This window comes from Pan paniscus, chromosome 15 (assembly GCF_029289425.2).
Source record: "Pan paniscus chromosome 15, NHGRI_mPanPan1-v2.0_pri, whole genome shotgun sequence".
Taxonomy (NCBI): domain Eukaryota; kingdom Metazoa; phylum Chordata; class Mammalia; order Primates; family Hominidae; genus Pan; species Pan paniscus.
In genome coordinates this window covers 87,050,785-87,068,804 of record NC_073264.2, presented here as the reverse complement: position 1 = coordinate 87,068,804, position 18,020 = coordinate 87,050,785, and the positions used below count along the sequence as shown (strand labels likewise).

The window sequence follows — 18,020 nt, the reverse complement described above, 5'->3', positions numbered from 1 at the left end:
TTGTACATTCTTTGGTTTCATTTGACTTACTTATTCCAGAATTTTGGAATGAATATTTCAACCACTGATTTTTAGCCTTGATAGTTTTTCTAATATATATGATTAAGCCTAAAAATTTCTTTCAAAAATTTGCTTTAGCTGTATTCCACACTTTAAAATGTTTTATAGCTTCATTATCTTTCATTTTAAACATTTTCAATTCGCATTTTGAGTTCTTCTTTGACCCTGGAATAATTAGAGGTATCCTAATTTCTATGGAGTTTGGGATTTGGAGGTTATCGTTTAAAAATAAATAAATAAATAAATGCTAGCTTAATCCCTTTGTGGTTAGAGATCATACTCTGAATAATGTACTTCATCGGAAATTTGTTGAGTCTATCTTTATGGATCCATCTCCTTTCTATAAAGAAGAGTTAATATATTTTTATTTTGGGACTACAATACTGCCATTTTACATAATAGAAGATAGGAGAGAGGGTAATTGAAGGGTGAAATTGTAACTGTCCCACTTATTCCTGATAGAGTTCTTTAATTAATTACACTCATAATTGTCCTGTGTCCCAAGTCTGTCCTTTGTGCAATTAGCTCAGATTTCAGTGCCTTGAGGGCTCCCTGGGTAAATATTGTACTTACTGCCGGTGGTTTGGTTTCTAAATTTCTCTATTAATATCAGCCCACCTGCTTGGAATTTTCCAGACTTTGTCAAATATTCTGGTCTACTGATTTCTTATTTTTCTGTAGTTCTTATTTCTTTTATAAGTTTCTACAGTCCCAAAGGGAGTTTGGGAATAAGAGGCAGTAAAACTCTGTGCTCAGTCTGCTATCTTGAACCAGCTCGAGGATAATTTTTAGCAATATTTACATTTAACATTTAACATGACTTTTGCAAATGGGTTACATAAACCATTGTTAACTAAAGCATTAAAATTGGGGACTCTTGGTAAAAAAGAAAAGAAGTTTTAAAATTTAAAGAAAAACTATTAAGGTAAGATTGTTCCCTACATTCTATTAAAACCAATCATTGATTAGTTCAATTCAGTCAAACTGTAGTCCAATGAATGGGGGAAGGAATTAATTTTTCTTTATAAATGAATTTTCCAGTTACTTATCACTACCCTGAAGACTTTCAGTACCACACAGCCAGCCCAAGAGAGCCAATGTACAAGAGAGAGAAAAAAAGAGAGAGCTATAGTTACAATCATTTGCGAATTAACAGGCTATGCAAGACTAATTATCAGAGGGGTGTTTTATGAGCATTGAGTTGGAGTAATGGGTGGAGTAGAGAGAAAGTGGGTGACCCATAAAGGGCAGCATACCTAGATATGACTTTTTGTGCCAAAGGCCTCATCAATCATCAATTCTCCTTTCATCTGCTGATTTCTTCCTGTCCCTTCAAGTGAGATAAAAGTTGACTTGTCAAAAGCTGACATTCTTCTTCTGAATCGTTTCACAATTGTTATGGCACTTTTGCTTCTCAGGTTTGAAAAAAGAGGAAAACTCCTAAGGGAGAGAACTGGGTAGTTCTGTGCATCACCCTGAAAAAAAGATTACGATAAATACTCTCCAGGACTGAAAGGTGAAGATTTAGGTCAGAAAGTAGAAAGTTGTACTTTATTGTCAAAAGATTTTCTTTGAAGTATTTGTCTCTAATACAACGGGGTCTATTTTTACTAGAGATGATCAGCTGGCATGTGAAATACATAAATCTGCTCCACTTTGAGTATGTAGATTATTCTCTCACATCTTAAGTGTGAGCATTTCAGTTTCTTAAAATTATCGAAAAATTAATTTTTTTGTTAATATATAATCCACCTGATGCTCATATCATGTAAAGAAAACTATAGGATATCTCATATAACACATATTTCTTGTGCTTTACATGGACTATTGCTACATCATTTGTAAACAGAGGTACAAAATACATGAATTTCCATGATGATGATTGATATGGTTTGGATCTGTGTCCCCACCTAAATCTCATGTGGAAATTAATCCTCAATGCTGGAGGTGGGGCCTGGTGGAAGGTGATTAGATCAGGGAGGGGGCAGTTTCTAATGGTTTAGCACCAACCTCCCAGTGCTGTTCTTGTGATAGTGAGTTCTCACAAGATCTGGTTGTTTAAAAGTGTATAGCACCTTCTTCCTCTCTCTATTCCTGCTGCTCCAGCCATGTGAAGTGCTGGCTTCCCTTTTTCCATCTGCCTTGATTATAAATTTCCTGAGGCCTCCCCAAAAGCAGAAGCTGCTATGCTTCCTGGACAGCCTGCATAACCGTGAGCCAGTTAAACGTCTTTTTCTAATAAATGATTAGTCTCAGGTATTTCTTTATGGCAATGTGAGAACAGACTAATACAACGATTTGTAACTGACCAAGTATGCATCAGGAGTGTCCATTCCCCACTGTCTCAGTTGTAGGTGCTGGGTCATACACAGTCAGATTTGACACAGAATCTCCTCTCTTCTACCCCACTAAGTGCTCAGAGGTCGTTTTGATCTTACAGTTAGTTTCTCAAGAATAAACTATAGATGAGCCTCACTCAGAGAAACTGGGTCACAGAGCAAATTCTCATGGCATTGGCCTATTGTCTAGGAGACAGGCTTAAGGGGGCTGTGGGGGAGGTTGGCACAGTGTTTTGACAAATGAGAGATTGACAGTGAATGTCTTAGAAGATTTATTCCACAAAGCTGTTCATCAGTAAAACAATGGTTTTTGCAGCAGATTTTTTTTTTCTCTATTGCCAGGTTCTTTTATAAAGCGTCCTTTCTCTGAGACCATCTTTCTGCTAGAAGAATCCTGATATTCATGTGCTCTTCCTTTAGATATCTTCCTCAGACTCCACTTCTTTCCAGCTAAAAGTCATTTGCTTCTTGACACACACATATACACACACACACACACACACACAAAATGCATTCTTCTCGTTTCTGTCATAATAGCACTGGAAAACCCATCAGCAACCTGAATAAAAATCCATTAAAACCACAGTTCAAATCATGAGTGACAGAAAAATATTTAAAAAGGTTTTCCCTCTCATAAAGGGCAATGATGGCTAAATAATTGTGCAGTTGATACTTATTGATGAGGAAGAGAGATACGTACTCTACCCCTAGGAAGAGAGCTACACAGCCCAACCAACCATTCCCACATGCGACCCCAAAATGGGCTGAGTTAAATATCTCTGATAAAGCTAACAAAGGAAATGGAATATATAATTTGGCACTTACAGTCTTCTAGTGCTACACATTAGTGTATATACAAAATTTTGCTAAGGAAATATCAAAGGCTTTCATTTCAGTCTCTGAGTCTACATTTTTGACTTCCATGGCTTAATACTTTGTCAATACATGACTTTTAGTTTTCTTAAGTTTCTTATGTCACAGAATCAATGCTTAGTGAAGACTTGTAGAAAGGTTGAAAAAAGGCTTAAGGTTTTTAGTACCAAAAGCTATTTTTTAAATGTTATACTAGCCAAAGAATTTGTCCTAAAAGCATTTATTATCTGTTCCAGGATTCATAAGTACACATTATAATTTTATTGAATTCAGCATATTTTTAAAAATTGAAAAGATGCAATTTTTCTATTTATAACCTAAATACAATCTGTGCATTTAAAAAAGAAAAAAAAACAACAACACTTCAAAGACAAGCTGTAGAGGTAATTTAGTCTGTCTGTATTTAAAATGAGCCAAAAGGAAAAAACTACCCAAATACAATTGGCTAATTGCTTTCAATTTGGCTTTATTTCCTTGACACTAATGGAGAAATTCTAACACCTACACAGCTAATGAGTTGGGAAGTTATGAGCTTTTTCTGAGTATGGATATCAAGTTGGGGGAGAAAAAGTTTATTCGCTGTTCAGAGAACAGCAAAGACTGAACAGACGTCATCTATGTCTGTATTTCAGTCTGTTATGTGTCAGGGTGTGTGACCTAGGATCTTGTAGTTTGAAGTGAAACATGGGGGTGCAAAAATATATTGTCAATCTACTGTGCTTAATGTCATGATAAATGTTCCATCAGAGCCATAGAATAGTCATCTATACAGCAACAATGATGAACAACAATAGCAATAATTGTTAGTACCAACTATGAAATTTTTTTTATTTTATTATTATTATACTTTAAGTTTTAGGGTACATGTGCACAACGTGCAGGTTTGTTACATATGTACACATGTGCCATGTTGGTGTGCTGCACCCATTAACTCGTCATTTAGCATTAGGTATATCTCCTAATGCTATCCCTCCCCACTCCCCCCACCTCACAACAGGCCCCGGTGTGTGATGTTCCCCTTCCTGTGTCCATGTGTTCTCATTGTTCAATTTCCACCTATGAGTGAGAACATGCGGTGTTTGGTTTTTTGTCCTTGTGATAGTTTGCTGAGAATGATGGTTTCCAGCTTCACTCATGTCCCTACAAAGGACATGAACTCATCATTTTTTATGGCTGCATAGTATTCCATGGTGTATATGTGCCACATTTTCTTAATCCAGTCTATCATTGTTGGACATTTGGGTTGGTTCCAAGTCTTTGCTATTGTGAATAGTGCCGCAATAAACATATGTGTGCATGTGTCTTTATAGCAGCATGATTTATAATCCTAAATATTCTTTATATCCAGATTCCCTGCTAAGTGCTTTGTAATGTGTTACTCCTTGAGTTCTCACTGAAGAATATAGGTGCAATTGTCCTTACTCTAGTTGAAATCAATTATAATGATCTCTGAGGTAAATATTTTTTCATAGTAAGTGGAAGATCCAGGATTCGCTATCATATTTGCCTCAATCCAAATCCCATGTTTCTAATCCCTAATCCACATCTGCTTACTTAGCCACTGGGGAAGTTTTCCAGAGGAGATACAAGATAGCTAAGTCTGAAAAGTAAAATGAAATCAAGCAGACAAGGAAGGCGAGTAAGGAAGCTAACTTAATCAGGAAGAATGTAATTTACACACCAAATGAGCGGAGGAAATTATGTTTTTATGAAAACCAAAGGAATTTTTTGTTATATGATTACACATTGCACAGAGCAAGTTGCAGACATAAAACTGAAGAGACAGGCTGAGGGCAAATTGTTAGGGGTTCAAATGCCCAACAAGGAAGCTGGAGTTGTCTCAAGTCATAGAAAATTATAAAAGCTCAGATAGAGAAATTGCATGGACGGATTTGCATATTTGATGTGTGTTCCATCAGACCAAGTGGGAGGACATCTCACTGAGCCATTCTCAGGATATCTAATAGAGAAAATGGAGCAAATCTATGAGAAAAGAAGGACTTCACATCAAAATAAAATGGAAGAGTTACCAATGTGTTCACACATGAGCTCTGAAGATGGGTAAGGATTAAAAGTGGAACTTTGAAAATCCTCTGTGTAGGAGGCCACAGTTGTACCTGGCTCAGGTCTCAGCAGTGGCTCCCTTGTGTGGTGCAGGACTGTGATTTGGCCTCTGGTCTGCCTGAGGTTGTCTCACTGTTTCAGACAATGAGGCAGAGCCTGGGCATGCTGGGCCTGCCTCACTCTTGGGCATCTGTACTTGGTTCCATTTGACATGTTCAGTCTATACACAGCTTAACAAAGTACTTGTTCTAAGTCATAATGACTCCTACTTCAGGACTTGGAATCTTCGTTTTCCTTCCAATATGGTTTGGCTGTGTCCCCGCCCAAATCTCATCTTGAATTGTAACTCCCACGTGTCATGAGTGGAACCCAGTAGGAGGTGATTGAATTATGGTGGCAGGTCTTTCCTGTGCTGTTCTCATGATAGTGAATGAATCTCACGAGACCTGATGGTTTAAAAACAGGAGTTTCCCTGCACAAGCTCTCTTTTTGCCTCCTGCCATCCATGTAAGACACGACTTGTTCCTTCTTGCCTTCCACCATGACTGTGAGTCCTCCCCAGCCATGTGGAACTGTAAGTCCATTAAACCTCTTTTTCTTTGCAGTTTCAGGTATGTCTTTATCAGCACCATGAAAGCAGACTAATGAGCCTTCCTACTCCCTACTATAGTTAATGCCTTTTCAAACTGCATATATTAGCTCCAGCACATATATTCAAGGATGGCATTCTTCCCCACTTCCCCAATCAGATGACAGACCCCACACCTACCCTCATAGTCCCACAGTTCCCTATACTGTTCTTCCAACATACTAATCACAAGTTCTAATGGTATTTGTAAGAGATTATTGGATGAATGCCTACCTCTTCCACTATACTGCAGCTCTCTGAAGGAAGGGCAATATATGGAGTGTTATTAAATGTGCCTCACAAACCTAGTACATTTCCTGGAACCCAGTGTGGACTTAATATATATTCATTAAATGACAGAATGATTTTCCCATTGGTGCCATCTCATTTGACATCATAAAATGAGAATTATACCTTACAAGCTGTGCCTTCATTGGTATCTCCCTCATGGTTATATTTAAAAAAAAAATCAACTTGAAGATTTAATTTAAACATTGTAGCAAACATCCTTTTGGGGATTTTCATAGTTTGGTCATTCATTCACTCATTCATTCCACAAACAATAATTGAGCACAATGGCTTCCTCTCCAGGGCTCTGTTAGTTCTGTCCACTCTCCAATCTCAGCATTCTACATTTTTTTTCAACAAACTAATCCTACCAGCTGAAAATAAGATGCCAGTATTCCAGTCCCTTGTGGTTTTTACTAAAAATTGCCTGCAAAATGAGACACAGCCCTTTCATGATTTTCATTAGAGAGCAAATTGCTTGTGATACCTTTGGCAGAAATTAAATGGATGTATAGAGGCAGTGATACCTTATTACGCAGTTGAATTTTTGAGAAAAGAATGGGGTTTGTCAGACCCAAAGTTTCGCTGTTGCTTTAAAAAAATGGCATCAATGATCTCTCAAGTTACTGCATGAGGACACCTAGTCTGAGTGTCTAGTGACAGTTTTTACAAAGAATTTTACCCTGTAATGGTTACACCTGCCTTATTATTGTTTCAAGTGGTTGCAAGGAAGTGTTTTCTTCCTCTTATTTCAAAGGAAACAAAAATATTTTAGAGGTTTGGTATTTGGACATTTCTTTTTTCTTCAGTTCAAAATCCTAGCAAAGAGCGATAGTTTGTGGTGTGTTGAAATGAAATGCTGCAATTGAAAGTTGCTTTTACAGTTTCCTCAATGTGTCATGCTGATGCTAACCTTTTCATAAGGCAATGCTTTGAGGAACTTTGATTGTTAAACAGTGCACTCTGAGCTGAAAGGAGAATTTTGGAGGAATGATGGGCAAAACTGTTTACATATATTTCTCAAGAGCATTTGGTGAGTATAATGAATCATATTGAAGTACAGCACTTGTTTAAAATGTTACATACTGTAACATGGGATATTAGTATTTAGAATTGCTCACATGGTTTATGTATCTATATTGTTTTTATGATTGGCACTCTTCAAGAAAGGCTTGAAGTAGGCTTTGCCTATTCTTTACCAATCACCAGATACTATTGTTTACAATGTACTTTAGTCTATACAAAAATGGACTTTACACTATTCTTTAATCTGTAGAAAGATGATCCATCAAGGCAGGAGTTCTTAGCTTTAACAGCAGAATAACAGCAATGTCTGCCCATAAGAATGTCTTTAGCTCACATTTTGCCACACTTTTATTTCATCACCTGATATTCATGTTAGATCCAGTTGACTTGGTCTTGAGAATGAATCAAAGATATGGGTGCTCTGATTTCCTACACTTCAATGTGAGTAATTCTCATTATATGCTTGATCCTGATACAAATGGCCACTCCTGACTATAAAATTTAGGCTTTAGCATATGTTGTTGTTCTACACGTGTCTTAGCACTAAATATGCAATCAAAGTTAAATTCTACTTTCTACTAAGTCAGGTATGAGAACATATTTAGACGGACCAAATAATAGATTCAGAAAAATAATTTAACTGGTTGAATGTCAAATGTCATAATTTCAAAAATCTAGAAATTTGAAATTGTCTACTTATTGACTTAATGGGACTCTCATTCAAGTTTCTGCTCCCATAGAAAGACAATTGATGTTTCTGTGAGCCAAAGCTGAGACTATCAAAGTTGCATAGAATCAAAAGGAAATACTAGAAATAGGAAAATACTTAACAGGAAAAAGAAGAGGTGCCTTTTATTGCTCATTAGTAGACTCCACATTACTCAGAAAAGAATCAGCGAGGTTAAAAATAGACTGTTAGAGAGAATTCCCAAAATATATGCAAAGGGAAAAGTAGTACAAAAAAAGACAGAACATTCAAAAATTGTAATAAAACAAAAACCAAAAACAAACTAAAAATAAATTGCAGTATAATTTTAAAAGGCATCATATGCATATTATTTGAAGGAAAAGAAAGAGAATGAAGGAATAAGATTTGAAGTAATAATGACCAAGAAATCTAAAACATTAACGGCAAACACTAAGCCACAAATCAAGGACATTCAAAAAAACAAAAAGCAGGAAAAATAAATAAATAAATGCACACACACACACACACACACACACACACACACATACACACACATACACACTCCTCCAAAGCATATAAAATTCAAACTGCAGAAAACTAAAGATAGGAAGAACAACTTGAAAGTAGCCAGATCTAAAACAAAAACAAAAAACTTACCTATAGAGGAACAATTTTAAGGATAAAAGCAGGCTTATCGAAAATCACACAAGCAAGAAGAGGGTAAAGTGAAATATTTAAAATATTTAAAGAAACTACCAAACTAAAATTCTATAATCAGCAAAATTATCCTTGAAGAGTGAAGAAGAAATAAAGAATTTTATTGGCAGCAGAACTTGCTGCATGAAATGTTAAAAGATGTTCTTCAAACAGAAGGAAATGCTATGTCAGAAATGTGTATCTAGAAAAAGATAGGAATAAATAAATAAAGATAAAATAAAATATTTTGTTTTACTTTTTCTTAAATGACCAAAAAAATAACTATTTGTTTAAAGTAATAATAATAACAATTTATTTGGTGATTCAAGCATATGAATAAAAGAAATGAATGCTAGCAACATCATAAGGAATGGAAAGAAGAATAAAAAATACTTATTAAAAAATAAGAATAATATGAAGTTTAATCTTAGATAACAGGTGCAGTCAAAACTGCAAGTCAATAACAGAAATTTAGCTGAGAAATTTCCAAGTATTTGAAAATTATATAATATACTTCTAAATACCATATGGGTCAAATAAAAAGTCTCAAGAGAACATTTACATAGTTTAAAATAAAGGAAAATTAAAATGCAATTATTAAACTTGAGAATGCAGTGAAAACAGTGCTTCAAAATTCATAGAATTAAATGCATATCTTGGAATAGAGGAAATATCTACAATCAATAACCTTTCTACTATAAGAAACCATAGAAATAAGGGCAACTTAACCTAAAACAAGCAGAATAAAAGAAATAATAAAGATTAGAGCAGAAGTAACAGAAATCAAAAGCAGAGAAATAATAGATAAAATCAAACAAACCAAAATATTTTTCTTTGCAAAGTTCAGTAAAGTTGACAAAACTATAGCCAGGCTAACCAAGATAAAAAAGAGAAGACACAAATTATCAATATCAGAAATAAAAGAGTCATTACTACTGAACCCACGGACATGAAAAGAATAAAAAAATGATTATAATGAACAATGTTATGCTAACATATTTGATAACAAAGCTTAAATAGCTAAACCTCCTGAAAGACAAACTATCAAAATTTATACGAAGGAAAATGAGAATTGTCCTGTATTTATTAAATAAATTCAATCAATATTTCATAACTTTAAAAAAAGAAAGCCTGAGAAACAGATGGTTTCAGTTAATGAATTCTACCGAACACTTAGGAAACAAATAATGCCATTTCTCCACAACAGAAACAGAAGGGCCACTTCCTAACTTATTACATAATATCAGCATTTCCCTCCTACCAAAAGCAGATAAAGACATTAAGAGAAAAGAAAACTACTGACCAATATCCTTTAAGAACAGAAGCAAAATTTCTCAACTAAATAATAACAAATTGAAGAGAATGTATAAAAACAGTAATACACTACAACCCAGTAAGTTTATTTCAAGTATGCAAGGTTAACTCACATTCAAAAAAATCAACTAATGTAACAGACCCAGAAAAATTATGTGCTTGTATCAATTGAAATGAAAAAATTATGTGACAGAATCCATGCCCATTCAGCATGAAAACACACATCAAAGTAGGAATAGAGAGGGCCTTCCTTAATTTGGTGTTTTAAAATTACAAAACCTCCTACCGCTAGCATCATACTTTGTGGTGGGTGTCTGGAAAATTTTTCCTGAAGATCAGGAACAGACAAGGATGTTTTGTCATCATTACTTTTCAATTTTGTATTGGAAATACTAATTGATACAAAAGAGTAAGAAAAATAAATAAAAGGTATACAAATTGGAAAAAAAGAAATAAAACTGTCTTAATACACAGATGACATGATTTTCTATGTGGAAAATCAAAGCAACTATGAACAGCAGCAACTTAGAATAAATAGGCAAGTGGCTGGGCTCAGTGGCTCATGCTTGTAATCCCAGCAATTTGGAAGGCCGAGGCAGGTGGATCACCTGAGGTCAGGGGTTCGAGACCAAACTGGCCAGCCTGGTGAAATCCCATCTCTGTTAAAAATACAAAAGTTATCCAGGCTTAGTGGCACACGCCTGTGCTCCCAGCTACTCAGGAAACTGAGGCACGAGATTTGTTTGAACCCAAAGGCGGAGGCTGCAGTGAGAATTAATAGGCAATTATAGAAGTTCACAAGATGCAAGGTTATTACACAAACATCAATTCCATGTTTACATACAAGCAAAGAACAATTGGGATTTATAATTTTTTTAAAAAAGAGGCATTTATTATAGCCTCCCCCAAACTGAAACAATGAAGTATTCACATACAAATATAACCATACATATATATTTAGGATCTATAGACCAAAAAACACAAAACAATGATGAAAAAATCAAAGATTTGTGTAAATATATGGAGAGATGCCTCGTATTTAAAAGTTTAAAGATTCAATATTCCCTTTTTTTTTTTTCTCTTGAGACAGAGGTTCACTCTGTCACCTAGGCTGGCATGCAGTGGCGTGACCTCGGTTCACTGCAACCTCCACTTCCCAGGTTCAAGCGATTCTCCTGCCTCAGCCTCCTGAGTAGCTGGGATTACATGCAGCCACCACCATGCCCAGATAATTTGTATTTTTTTAGTAGAGACAGGGTTTCACCATGTTGGTCAGGCTGGACTCGAACTCCTGACCCCGTGATCTGCCCGCCTCAGCCTCCCGAAGTGTTGAGATTAGAAGTGTGAGCTACCACGCCTAGCCAAGATTCAATATTCTTAAGATGACAATTCTTCCAAACTCTCTCAAGTGATTCAATTGAATCTCAAAGAAAATCTTAGTACACTATTTTGGAGATATTGATAAGCTGATTCTAAAGTTTTATTGGGGTTCAGAAAATGACAACCCAAAATATGGCACTTTGGCATGCTGAGTGCTTTGAAAAAAAAAATGTTGAAAGGCCTCAGAAATAAGCCTCAGGACCATGGCCTCTCTTTAATCTCTGGCCCCCCTTACCCCTTCCTTTATTGAAGCCTCAGGAAAACCTTTCTCACAAGTTCCCTTATCTGATTAAAAAAAGTTCCTCCAGAAGTCATGAAATTGTCTTAAAACACACTTCCTAGAAATTTCAACAGTAAACCGGGAAAGATTAACCACTGGAGAAGAGACTAGATCTGAAGACGTCACCACGCTCAGAGAGATTTTTCATCTAGACTTCTGAGGGAAGCTCCAAGAGATTACCAGGGACACTATCTGCATAATAAGACAAATTTTGTTCATGGTGAACATCTCATCACCTTCTCATAACTTGCCACCACCTCGCCCAGATCTCAAAAGAACTTTGTCTTTTTTTAGGCTAATCCATTTCTCTAAACATCATTGTCTATACTCTAAATTGCCTGCACTCCCATCTCCCTCTCCCCTATGAAGAGTGTTATTTAAGCTGCAGCCATCTGGCCCTTCTTTGAGACTCATATTTTCCATGGCTCCCATGCTTCTGCATATTAATAGAGTTATATGACTTTCTTTTGTTAATCTATCTATTGTCAGTTTTTTTCAGCAGCAAATCCTCAGAGAGCAGAAGAGAAGCTTTCCTTTTGCCTCTATAGGAAAAATTAAAAGGCAGAAGATCCAGAACAACCAACACAATCCTGCAGGAACAGAGGAATAATGTTGAGGATTCACACTATCTTATTTTAAGACTTACTGTAAAGCTACAATGATTAAGACCACATAGCATTGACCTCACCTCACCAAAAAAAAACCACATAGATCAGTGGAACAAAACAGAGAGCCTATAAATAGGCCCAAACATATATTCAAATGAATTTATAACTTCCCATTGGGTTCATCTTGCCCACTGCCTAGACAGGGCCAATTTACCAAGACAGGGGAATTACAATAGAGAAAAAGTAATTCACGCAGAGCCAGCTGTGCAGGAGACCAGAGCTTTATTACTACTCAAATCAGTCTCCCTGAGCATTCAGGGATGAGATGTTTTAAGGACAACTTGGTGGGCGGGGGGAAGCCAGTGAGCCAAGAGTGCTGATTGGTCAGGAAGGAGATAAAATCATAGGGAATTGAAGCTGTCCTCTTGGGCCAAGTCAGTTCCTGGCTGGAGCCACAAGATCAGATGAGCCAGTTAATCGATCTGGGTGGTGCCAGCTGATCCATCAAGGGGAGGGTCTGCAAATTTATCTCAATCACTGATCTTAAGAGCAGTTTAGGGCTTTTTTTTTTTTTTTTTTTTTCTGAGACCAAGTCTCACTCTGTCGCCCAGGCTGGAGTGCAGTGGCACGATCTTGGCTCACCACAAGCTCCACCTCCCGGGTTCACACCATTCTCCTGTCTCAGCCTCCTGAGTAGCTGGGACTACAGGTGCCCGCCGCCACGCCCGGCTAATTTTTTTTTTTTTTGTATTTTTAGTAGAGATGGGGTTTCACCATGTTAGCCAGGGTGGTCTCAATCTCCTGACCTCATGATCCACCTGCCCTGGCCTCCCAAAGTACTGGGATTACAGGCATGAGCCACCGCGCCCAGCCCATAATTTCTAATCTTGTGGCTAATTTGTTAGTCCTACAAAGGCAGTCTAGTCCCCAGGCAAGAAGGAGGTTTGTCTGGGGAAAGGGCTGTTATTGTTTTTGTTTTAAACTATAAACTAAGTTCCTCCCAAAGTTAGTTCAGCCTACACTGAGGAATGAACAAGGACAGCTTGGAGGTTAGAAGAAAATGGAGTTGGTTAGGTCAAATATCTTTCACTGTCTCAGTTATAATTTTGCAATGGTAGTTTCCATTTTTCCCAAAGATTCAAAGTCAAGTCGATGAAGCAAATGTTGACATTTTAAACAAATAGTGCTGAAACAATTGGATACTCAAATTAAAACAAAAAGAACCTAGCACATATTCTACAGCTTTCACAAAAATTATGTTGAAGTTGATCAAGTACCTAACTTTAAAATGAAAAACTATAAAACATCTAAAAGAAAAAGAAAAGAGAAAATCTATGGAATCTTAGATTTGTCGATGAGTTTTTAAATACAGCACCAAAAGCACAATACATGAAAAAAAAAAAGAAAAGTAAGACTTTATTAGAATTATAAACATCTGCTCTTTGAGAAATATTAAGAGAGTTAAAGGACAAGCCATAGAATGAGAAAAAAAATTTGTGAAACACATATCTGGTAAAAAAAAAAAAAAAGATAGAAAAAATAAAAATATTACATCCAAAATATACAAAGTGTTGCTTAAAACTCAAGAATAAAATACAACTCAATTAAAAAGTAAGCAAAAGTTCTAAACAGATACCACCATATATATGGCAAATAAGTACATGTAAAGATGCTCAACATTAGTTGTCATTAGGTATATAAAAATTAAAATAATAATGAGATAACATTGTACATGTATTAAGAGGGCTAAAAACCAAAATATGCTAATACTAAATACTGGTTAGGACGAGGAGCAACAGGAACCCTCATTCATCACTGGAGAAAATGCAGAATGGTACAACCACTCTGATGGATAACTTAGCAGTTTCTAACAAAGCTAAACATATTTTTACCTTGTAATCCAGCAACTGGGTTCTTAGATATTTACCCAGATGATTTGAGAACTTTTAACCACAGAAAACTTTCACATGAATGTTTATAGAATTTTATAAAATTATCACCAAAAACTGAGAGCTATCAAGATGTTCTTCAATACAGAAATAAATAAACTCTGGTATATCCATACAATGAAATACTATTCAGAGATAGGAAAGAATGAGCTATCAAGCTGTACAAGGACATAGATGATTCTTAAATGTGTATTGCTAAATGAAAGAAGCCAGCATGAAAGGACTGCTGCATACTGCATGACTATATTACATTCTGGAAAAAGCAAACTTATAGAGAGGGTAAAGATATCATTTGAAAGCAGCCTGGGCAAGATGGCAAGACCCTGGCTCTACAAAAAAAATTAAAAATTAGCTGGGCATGGTGGTGCACACCTGTAGTCCCAGCTACTTGGGAGGCTGAGGCAGGAGGATACTTTGAGCCCAGGAAGTAAAGGTGGCAGTGAGCCACTGCACTCCAGACTGGGAAACAAAGCAAGACCCTGTCTCTAAAAATGAAAAAATAAAGAAAATAAAGACATCAGTGGTTTCTAGAGGTTCATAGACACAGATTTGAGTAGGTGAAGCACAAGAGATTTCCTAGAGTGGTGAAACTATTCTGTATGATACTGCAATGGTGGATAGATGATATTATGCATTTATCAAAACCCATAAAAGTCTAGAGCACAAAACTTAACCGTAATGTATGCAAATTTTTAAAAAATTATTTAGGAGGTTAGGAGATCCCAGATACAAGGTAAACTGTGACTACACAACCATCTAATCTTCAACAAGGCCAACAAAAGCAAGCAACAAGGAAAGGACACTCTATTCAATAAATGGTGCTGGGATAACTGTTTAGTATGCAGAAGATTGAAACTGGATCCCTACCTTTCACCAGATACAAAAATTAACTGAGGATGAATTAAAGACTCAAATGTAGGCTCTCAAACTATAAAAATCCTAGGAAATATCCTTCTCAACACTGGCCTTGGCAAAGAAAATTTGGCTAAGTCCCCAAAAGCAATTGCAGCAAAAACAAAAATTGACAAGTGGGACCTAATTAAAGAGCTGCTGCACAGCAAAAGAAACTACCAATAGAGTAAACAGACAACCTACAGAATGTGAGAAAATATTTGCAAACTGTGCATCCAACAAATGCCTAATATCCAGAATCTGTAAGGAACTTACAACAAGCAAAAAACAGAATACATTAAAAAATGGGCAAAGGACATGTACAGACACTTCTTAAAAGAAGACATACAAGCGGCCAACAAACATGAAAGAATGCTTGTCATCACTAATCATCAGGGAAATGCAAATCAAAACCACAATGCTATATCATCTTAAACCAGTTACAATGGCTATTACTCTACAGTCAAAAAACAACATATGCTGGCGAATCTAGAGAAAAAGGAACATTTATACACATTTGGTGAGAATGAAAATTAGTTCAGCCACTATAAAAAGCAGTTTGGAGACTTTTCAGAGAACTTAAAACAGAGGTACCATTCAACTCAGCAGTCCCGTTGAGACGAGAAGTCTTCTTCTGATGGGTTTCTCTCAGTCGAAGCGTTCGTGTCTCACGGGCTTCAAGGAATGAAGCTGTGGACCACAGCAGTGAGTGTTACAGCTTGATTAGAGAAACGGGCGGACCCAAAGAGTGTGCAGCTGCAACATTTGTTAAAGTGAAAGCGAAAGTAAAGCTTCTGCGTGGTGGAAGGGGACCCAGAAGGGTTGCTGTTTCTGGCTTGGGTGTCTTATGCTTATATCGCCTTATGACCCCTCCCCTTTTCCTTTTTCTGTCCTATACAATTAGCTTATTTTCAACCCACTTGTGGGTTGATGGGCCTGATTGGTTAAAAACATCAGGCTGTAGCTAGACCTTAAACTCCATATATGATTGCTTGAAGTTTCAATCCCTTAGCTTGCAGCTGTGACTCATTTTGGCTTAGGGGAAAGTCCCCTTTGATTGGTTGAAGTTTAAATCCCTTAGCTTGCAGCTGTGACTTATTTGGGTTTAGGGGATAGTCCCCTTAGGGAAGTCCCTATTGACCCAGGAAGTCCAGCCAACTTAGCCACTTAGTCCCTCACCATTACTGGGTATATAACGAAAGGAATTTAGGTCATCATACTAGAAAAAACACATGCTATTGTATGTACATTGCCACACTACTCACAATAGCAAAGACATATTTGATGGTTAATACTGAGTGTCAATTTGACTGGATTGAAGGATACAAAGTATTGATCCTGTGTGTGTCTGTGAGGGTGTTCCCAAAGGAGATTAACATTTGAGTGAGTGGGCTGGGAAAGGCAGACCCACCCTTAATCTGGGTGGCACAATCTAATCAGCTGCCAGGTGGCTAGAATATAAGCAGGCAGAAAAATGGAAAAGAGAGACTGGCCTAGTCTCCCAGCCTACATCTTTCTCTTGTGCTGGATACTTCCTGCCCTGGAACATCCGACTCCAAGTTCTTCAGTTTTGGAACTCAGACTGGCTCTTCTTACTCTTCAGCCTGCAGACAGCCTATTGTGGAACCTTGTGATTGTGTGAGTTAATACTTAATAAACTCCCCTTTATGTATATATGTCTGTTCCATTAGTTCTTTCCCTCTAGAGAACCCTGATACAGATGTTGGTACCAGAAGTGGTCTTCTAGAGGAACAGAATATTAAGGATGTCGTTCTTTCATTGGTTTTGGAATTTCTGGTGTTGGCTGCTTAATATTAGACGCCAAAAATGCTAAGAACTCTACTTCTAACAGCATGGAGAACACTGATCATCCTTGGCGTGAACTGTTCGAGAAATATGCAAAATAAATGCATTTGACACTCCTGATTCATCGCTCCTGAGAGGCAAGGATTTTAGTGACTCTACATGTAATACCTTTGACCATATGTGGAGAACCAAGGAACATAATGAAGCTGGTTGGTTGCTCCTAAGTTCAGTGGACAAAGTGATGAAAGAAAATAATGAACTCAGGGATTCTATCTCCCGGCCTCAGAAGCAGATACTGAGCCTCAAATCTGCTAAGACTGCCCTGAGTGAGAGTCTTATCTTCCTGTAGAGAAAGAGCTGAAATTGTGGAAAAACAGACACAAACCCTTATCATGTAGGCTGACCTGTAATGAAAGATGCATGCACAGCCTCACCAGGTGTCCACTGTTAAAGTGAGCGCTTTGATTAGAAAAGAATGGGGCCCTGCAACTTGGAATGGGGACGTGTGGGAGGACCCTAATGAAGCTGGGGACACTGAGTTTGTAAACTCTGATGAAACTTTTCGGCCAGAGGAAACAGCTTCCCCATCCCCAGTAGAGACAATATCCCCTCCCTGACCCATACTGCCATCAGCCTTTCCACCTTTGTCTGAGGAGATAAACCCTGTGCTGCCTGAGGCAACAGTGATGGCCTCCCTTGAGGCAGTTTCCAGGCAAGGTAAAGTTGATTATCTTCAGGAGCCACCACCAACACCCCTGTTTCCTTCTAGACCTATAACTAGACTAAAGTCCGGGTGAGCCTCTAGAGGTGAGGTTGAGAGTGTGACCCATGAGGAGATGTTCTACTCCCAAAAAGAATTGCTGGAGTTTAAACAGAAATCTGGAGAACAGGCATGGGAATGGATATTAAGGGTGTGGGATAATGGTTGAAGGAACACAGAGTTGGATCAGGCTGAATTTATTGATTTGGGCCCACTAAGTAGGGATTGCTCATTTAATGTTTCAGCTGGGGGAGTTAAAAAAGGTTCTAATAGTTTATTTGCTTGTTTAGCTAAAATATAGATTAAAAGATGGCCTACTATGAGTGAGCTAGAAATGCCTGATCTCCTTTGGTTTAATGTAGAGGAAGGG

At 37.2% G+C, this 18,020-nt stretch overlaps 1 long non-coding RNA gene across 1 annotated transcript in view; it reads right to left on the bottom strand.

The window, feature by feature from the left end:
* LOC134728911 (uncharacterized) overlaps positions 1 to 15,947 on the bottom strand; it is a 224,663-nt gene extending 208,716 nt beyond the window's left edge. The window contains exon 1 of the long non-coding RNA XR_010109777.1: positions 15,679 to 15,947. This is a non-coding gene — a long non-coding RNA (uncharacterized LOC134728911). The remainder of the gene's footprint in view (positions 1 to 15,678) is intronic.
* Between the last annotated feature and the right edge of the window lie 2,073 nt (positions 15,948 to 18,020).